The 7,384-nt window shown below is 42.3% G+C and overlaps 1 long non-coding RNA gene across 1 annotated transcript; it reads right to left on the reverse strand.

Annotated features, from left to right (window-relative positions):
* Positions 1-4,022: 4,022 nt before the first annotated feature.
* LOC140718872 (uncharacterized) lies at positions 4,023-5,167 on the reverse strand. Its single transcript, XR_012096824.1, has 2 exons — positions 4,539-5,167; positions 4,023-4,159 (listed from the first exon to the last, which is right to left on the reverse strand). It is a non-coding gene; the product is annotated as an uncharacterized lncRNA (long non-coding RNA).
* Positions 5,168-7,384: the final 2,217 nt, after the last annotated feature.

The raw sequence follows: 7,384 nt of genomic DNA on the forward strand, positions 1-7,384 counted from the left end.
ATACTCCTATGCCTTTATCATCTTATCTGATTGTACTGTCATTTTAGGGATCCTTGGATTTGTATAGTGACACTTGTATTTGTATATGGCTAAACAGCTGTAAAGGGTTGTAAAGTCAACCAGCTCCATAATGGGCAATGGCCTTCCCAGCATTGAGGACATCTTCAACAGGCAATGCCTCAAGAAGGTAGCATCAAACATTAAGGACCCTTACCACCCAGTACATGCCCTCTTCTCATTGTTACCACCTGGGAGTAAGTACAGGAGCCTGAAGGCACACACTCAATATTTTAGAAACAGCTTCTTCCTCTGTCATCAGATTGCTGAAAGGACCAAAAAGCCACGAAAAGTATCTCACTTTTTGCACCACTTATTTATATATATTTCATATTTCTTATAACATGATAGTTTTATGTATTACACAGTACTGCTGTTGCAAAACAACATATTTCATGACATATGTCAATGATAATAAACCTGATTCTGAATCTGTTTTCATTTATCATTTTCTTTACCTTCCAGCCTCCATATCTGTGTTGCTCCTGCCCTCCTCCCGTCTTGCTCCATTATCCCCTTCCATCTCCTATTTCCATCAATTGTCTGCCAGCCTGTGGCTCACCCCTCCTTCTCATTTTGATAAAATGCCTGTCTTCCCTCTATACTCTTACTTGTGATGCAGGGTTGGCTATCCCTTTGCCTCTACTGACGCTGTTTGATCAGCAATAAATTTCCTTTTTTTGAGCAAAGTATGACTATTCTCCTCACTGTCAACAACAGTTTCTGTGCCAAGTACAGAATTAATAATTATACCTACATTTGTATCATAATTGCCACAATAAACAGTAAGGGTCACAGTACTGATCACAGGATTGCAATTATAAAACAGCTTTCTGCCATCAGCCTCTTGACTCCTACTGTGAAGCCAACTTTGGTTCCAATTTTCCAACTTAATCTGGGCTCTAACCTTTTAGACCAGTTTCCTAACCTGGCTTATTCATTTTCATCTTTGGCACATCACACTTTGTGCTGTTACATTCTTTCTAACCTTGTAGTCTGTGTACAATGATTTTGATTTTGCATTGTAACTGAAGTTTGATGCAGAGGCAACCTGGGTCTGGCATTTGCTCTGTCAACTCAATGCTTAAGGCATGCAGAAGGAAGTAATCCTGTTCCTCTCTACTTTGAGGTATGGTGGCATTGTAAAAATTAAGTAATTTCAAATCTTGAATTCAAATCACACCATTGCTGCTTGCATATGTTAAAATTCACTAAATCTGAATTCAAATAAAGGCTAGTTACTAAGTGATGTTTCAGTTGTTAAAAGAAGTAGTTGAGGCCATGTTTGCAGTATAGTGTACAGGTTTGAATACATTGTTATAGGGAAGACAATTTCTCTTTAAGGTGCACAGAGAAGATTTACAAGAATGTTGCAGGATTCAAGAGCCTGAGATATAGGGAGAGGATGGGCAAGCTAGCACTTTAGGATATTGAGGCTTGACCATTTAGAAGTGTACAAAATCATGAGGGGTACAGATAGGATAAATACAAACAGTCTTTTTCCCAGGGCAAGGGTATCCAAAAACTAGAGGTCATAGGTTTAAGGTAAGAGGAGAAAGATTTAAAAAGGACCTGAAGGGCAACTTCTTCACACAGAATGTGTTGCATATACGGAACGAGCTGTCAGAGGCTGACACACCATAACAACATTTAAAGGACTCTTGGACAGGTACATGGATAGGGTAAGTTTAGAGGGCTATGGGCCAAATGCAGTTCAATGGGACTACCTTACATGGATACCATGGTTTCCATGGATAAGTTGGGCCAAAGGAGATGTTTCTGTACTATACTGCTGTAAGACTCTGTGACTGTAATTCTAATGATAGAAAAACTACCCAGTTGTTGTAATGACCCATCTAGTTCATTAATCCTTTGAGGTGGTGGGTGTTGGCAATTTAATATTTCAATAATATTTGAGTAATCGTGTGTGTGTGTGTGTGTGTGTGTATATATGTATATATATATAGTTTGATTATGCATTCTTGTTCATTTAACTAATTTATTATAGGTTATATGTATAACTACATGAATTGCCGATATCATCATGCTACCACATGATACCAATGTGTCTTGCTAAAAGTAAACATGAAGTTGGACCATGCACTTTGGACTCACATGTCTTCCTTTGAATTAGTTTAATGTTTTGAAGACACAAAAGATAACTCTGGTGACAGGTATTTTTTAAATGAACCCGAGATGGCTACTGACCTGTTGAAGTGCAATGAGATGTTCAAACTAAAAAAAAAATGCAGTGAGGAAGGTTGTGTTTGAAAAATAGCAGCACAACACATGTTCTTCAGAAGGGAAGACACAATCGAGTTTAAAAAAGGCAGTAAATGAAGGAAGTCATGGGTTTTTAAAGAGTGAGTACTAGGTGATAATAATCATAAATAAAAAGCAGAAATGGCTAGCTACATCAGAAAGATTGACACGTTCGATTACACAACAAATAATTGGATTTTCTATACTGAGCAAATTGAGTTGTATTTTGAAGCAAATATAATAGCCAGTGAGAAACAAGTACCAGTTTTGCTGAGTTTATTGGGTTTAAAGGCATACAGTTTGCTTAGAAGTCGACTGCTCCAACTAAACCAGCCAAAATGAGTTTTGCTGATATTGTCAAAGTAATGCAGGAACACTTAGAACCAAAACCATTGTCGATTGCAGAATGCTTTAGGTTTCATGAAATCAAAAAAAGAATGGAAACCGTTTCAGCATACACTATGTGGCTGAATTGAAGAGATTATCTGAACATTGTCAGTTTGGTAATGGACTTAATACTGCATTGAGAGATCCTTTAGTTGTGGAATCTTACAAGAAAGCTTTAAAAATAACTTCTAACTGAAGCACAACTCACATTTAAAAGAGCCGTTGAAATAGCTATTTCAATGGAAACTGCAGACAGAGGTATGATTCAGTTGCAGTCAGGAATGAAAGTGAGCATGAACAAAATTGCAGCTTTGAAACAGAAACCAGCCTGGTGTTGGGCTTGAAATTCTGCCCTGTGTTCTTTTAGGAAGAGAGACAACTAACACCGGAATATAGCAAAACGTGGCTTTATTGCAGAATTCGTAACTGGCACAGCGAATCCACGGAGTCGCTGGAGAAGGCGTTCTGTTTTCCCCTTACAATCTGCTCTTATTTATACCCCTTTTCCCCCTAGCACACCCCCCGCTACATATTAGGTAATATCGGGCACTTGTGTCCATCTTATTGGCCCGCAGCCATATGCTCACGAGTTACCTGTTTCTTTTGTTTACTGAATCGCGTGACACTAATAGTATCGGTGTAGCGGGGTCCCCAGTTTCGCTCCCCCCTCCCTCGCATCCCGGCCTCCTAACATTATGTGTGTTACGTGAGCCACTCCTGACCTGTAATGGCAGTCCCGAATTAACCCCAACACTCCCTCCCTTGGCCTCCCAGAGGCCACATCCCCACATCCCTTACAATCTTTTCCGCGGCTGCCGGGATCAGGCAGAGAGGCGAGTGTCCCCCGGCACTCTTTGGCGTGTCCTCCCTATTTGCTTATCCTGATTTGTCCGACCTAGGGTCACAAAATATGGGTAGGGGTTCCCTAAACATCCGCAATTTTTACAAGTAGCATGCAACATTTCAGAAAACTTATTCAATAACAAATTCACAATCCCCCCCTTGCCATGGTCCATTTCAGTCCGTGTCCTCCCATAGCGCGTCCGCTTTCCGGGAGGGCCGTGTCCTCCCCTTCCACCGGGAACAAGGGTGCCTGGTACGCCGGTGGAGGTCCATTCTTTCCAGTCAAGGCTCGATCTATAGTCCGGATGACTAGGGTCCTAATACAGGGTATGCAACAACAGCCACACGTGATAAAGATAGCAATTTAAATAGACAGTCCTAGAGCCGACTGTCCCAGAAACGCTCCCCACTTGCCAGAGATCTTATTTAGCCAGTAGAAAATGATGCCAGTTATTGTCCCCCTCCCTTCTTACCTTTTAATGCCCTGTTGGAGACCTCGGCGACAGGGTATGGACCATGCCACCGTTTTCCGTTCCAGGTGAGCTTCCCTGGGCCTCGGAGGAACACTTCCACTCCTACCTTGATGGTGTCCGACCCCTGCGGCTGCTCACTGTTAGATTATTGAACTCGCACAGTTATCAATTTTACCATATTTCTAAAAACTCTCATATACTCTGTTACTCAACACACAAATGTCTGAGTTTTGGTAACTCGAAATTGAAGTGCTCCATGGCTCCCTAGTACACAGAGAGGATCAAATGTGGGACGGTCGCCTTTCAAAACCTGACCTTCGCGTGGGAGATTTCTCCTCTTAACAACCAGTCTAAGGTAGGCGCCGTCAGTATCCCTGTGTACTACGGTGTCCCGCGACTTAATTCTCCTCACTCCTGAGACTTTTATGCCCATCGTGGGCGGCGGGTACCCTCACTCAGAAGACTTTTCCACGGGCGGAGAATCTTCCTAAAAACAGATAAAGAGTTAGTACTTACCAGTCACGATTCTGCACCGGGAATGATCTCTCCCAGGGTAATTTGGGGTTGGTGAGGATCCGTCAGCAGACAAGATCTAACTCAGTGATTTAACTATCTAGTGGAAGTCTTAGATATAACAGGCACTTCCTGACCTTAGTCGAGCTTGCGGCCGCAAGTTGTCTGCCGTCGGACCCGCCAGCCTGTGTTGTCTCTCCCTCCCCACGTCGGGGTCACCAAATGTTGGGCTTGAAATTCTGCCCTGTGTTCTTTTAGGAAGAGAGACAACTAACACCGGAATATAGCAAAACGTGGCTTTATTGCAGAATTCGTAACTGGCACAGCGAATCCACGGAGTCGCTGGAGAAGGCGTTCTGTTTTCCCCTTACAATCTGCTCTTATTTATACCCCTTTTCCCCCTAGCACACCCCCCGCTACATATTAGGTAATATCGGGCACTTGTGTCCATCTTATTGGCCCGCAGCCATATGCTCACGAGTTACCTGTTTCTTTTGTTTACTGAATCGCGTGACACTAATAGTATCGGTGTAGCGGGGTCCCCAGTTTCGCTCCCCCCTCCCTCGCATCCCGGCCTCCTAACATTATGTGTGTTACGTGAGCCACTCCTGACCTGTAATGGCAGTCCCGAATTAACCCCAACACTGGCCAAACAAATTTATGTTACCATTGTTGCAGGAGCTCACATACACCAACCAAATGCAGATTTAAAGGTGAAATTTGCAGAAAATGCAACAAAGTAGATCACATACAAAGAGCACGTCAAAAATAAATGGAATGCACAGAGAAGAGAAAAAGATAAAAGAAAGTCAAGTTGCAGTTACAATAAGAGCACTAATCTGAATGCAGCTGATGAAAAATCTGACAATGATGAGAGTGACACTGGATTGACGAGCCTTGTGATTTACAATTTGAAAACTAACAATAGGCTAGCAATATGGCTTATGCCAGAAGTGACCAACAAATGAACTAAAATTGAATTAGATACTGGTTCAGCTGTTTCAGTCATTCCACAAAATGTGTTTGAATGGCATTTCAAAGACACAGAAATGAAGCCTGCATTATATTCAATAAGAACATACTGGGGAAAAGATAACTCCTGTGGGAATGACATTCGTAGTTGTGAAATACAGCGACCAACAAGCTTGGATGTGGTAAAAACAGGAGGACTAGCATGGCGGGGGCATGACTGGCTGAACCAACGGCAGCTTGTTTAGAGATCTATCCACCATTTGCATGCCTCATTCCCTGCAATGAAGCCAACTGAAAGCGAATTAAGAAAGGTACTAGATGATGCCACAACTGTCTCCATGCTGTACTCCTTGAACCATTGTCAAACAGGTGCTGCTTCCAACCTCTGTGCCTCTGGTTGGAAAGCATTTTGGACCAAGGAAGGGCCACGATGCTCAGAGGAATCATGAAAGTGACAAAAGCAGTGGTCCGGCTACAACAGTTTTTGTCGGCAACATATCAGAGAAAGCTTCTGATATGTTAATCAGGCAGCTTCTTATGAAATGTGGCTTGGTTGTAAGCTGAAAGAGAGTTCAAAGAGCTTCAGGAAGGTTCGATTGAAATCTGCCATCCTTATCATTCGGCTTAATTGCGATTCCAGACATATAGAATACATAGAAAATTACAGCACAAGAACAGTCCACAATGTTGTGCCATATCAGCTAAAATGCAAATCAAAAACACCTCCTACCTACACCTACACTATATCCATATCTCTCTATCTTCCTTACATCCACGTGTCTATTCAAATGTCTTTTAAAAGCCTCAAATGTATTTGTCTCTACCACCATACCGGGTAGCACACTCCATGCATCCACGACTTCCTGAGATTAGAACTAACCCCTTGATCCTAACCCCCCTCCCCCCTCACCTTCAATGCCTTCTGGTATTAGACATTTCAACTCTGGGAAACAGATAATCTCTGTTCACTCTATCTATGACTCTCCACCATCTGGTGGTGTAAATGGTGTAAACTACCAGATCTCCCCTCAGCCTCCGACGCTCCAGAGAAAACAACCCAAGTTTATCCAGCCCTTCGTATTAGCACACATCCTCTAAACCAGGCAGCATCCTGGTGAACCTCTTCTGCATCCTCTCCAAAGCCTCCTATAGTGGGGTGACCAGAACTGTGTGCAATACTCCAGATGTGGCCTAAACAGAGTTTAATAAAGTTGCAATATAACCTCCTGACTTTTGAACTCAATGCCTCAACTAATAAAAGCAAGCCTTTCTAACCACCTTATTGACTGGTATAGCCACTTTCAAGGAGATCTGAACTTGGACCCCAAGATCTCTCTACTCAGCAACACTGTTAAGGACCTTACCCTTAACAGTGTACTGTCTCCATGCATTTGCCCTACCAAGGGGCAACACCTCACATTTATCTGGGTTAAATCCATCTGCCATTTCTCAGCCCATAGCTGCAACTGATCTATATTGTGTTGTATTCTTTGCCAAGTTTTCTAGCATTTTCAACAACTCCTCCAATCTTGGTATCATCTGCAAATTTACTAACCCACCCATCTGCATTTCCATCCAGGTCAGTTATATACATTACAAACAGCAGAGGTCCCAGCACAGACCCCTGCAAATATATGATTGACTCTTAAAAGTCACTCATTTCAAGGACTATTTGGGACTGGCAAAAATGTTGATCTTTCCAATGACACCCAGAGTCAGAAAATTAGCAAAAATGATGATATTTTGCTATTTAACTAGAGATAGGCTGTGGTTTCAACATCAGATGTCAAACAGGAATTATCCAAACCATTTATTTCTGGCTGATATCACCTATCACAACATTGTAAGTAACAGCACACAACTCAAATTATTAGCAA

Source organism: Hemitrygon akajei, chromosome 30, assembly GCF_048418815.1.
Source record: "Hemitrygon akajei chromosome 30, sHemAka1.3, whole genome shotgun sequence".
In the NCBI taxonomy this organism is placed as follows: Eukaryota; Metazoa; Chordata; class Chondrichthyes; order Myliobatiformes; family Dasyatidae; genus Hemitrygon; species Hemitrygon akajei.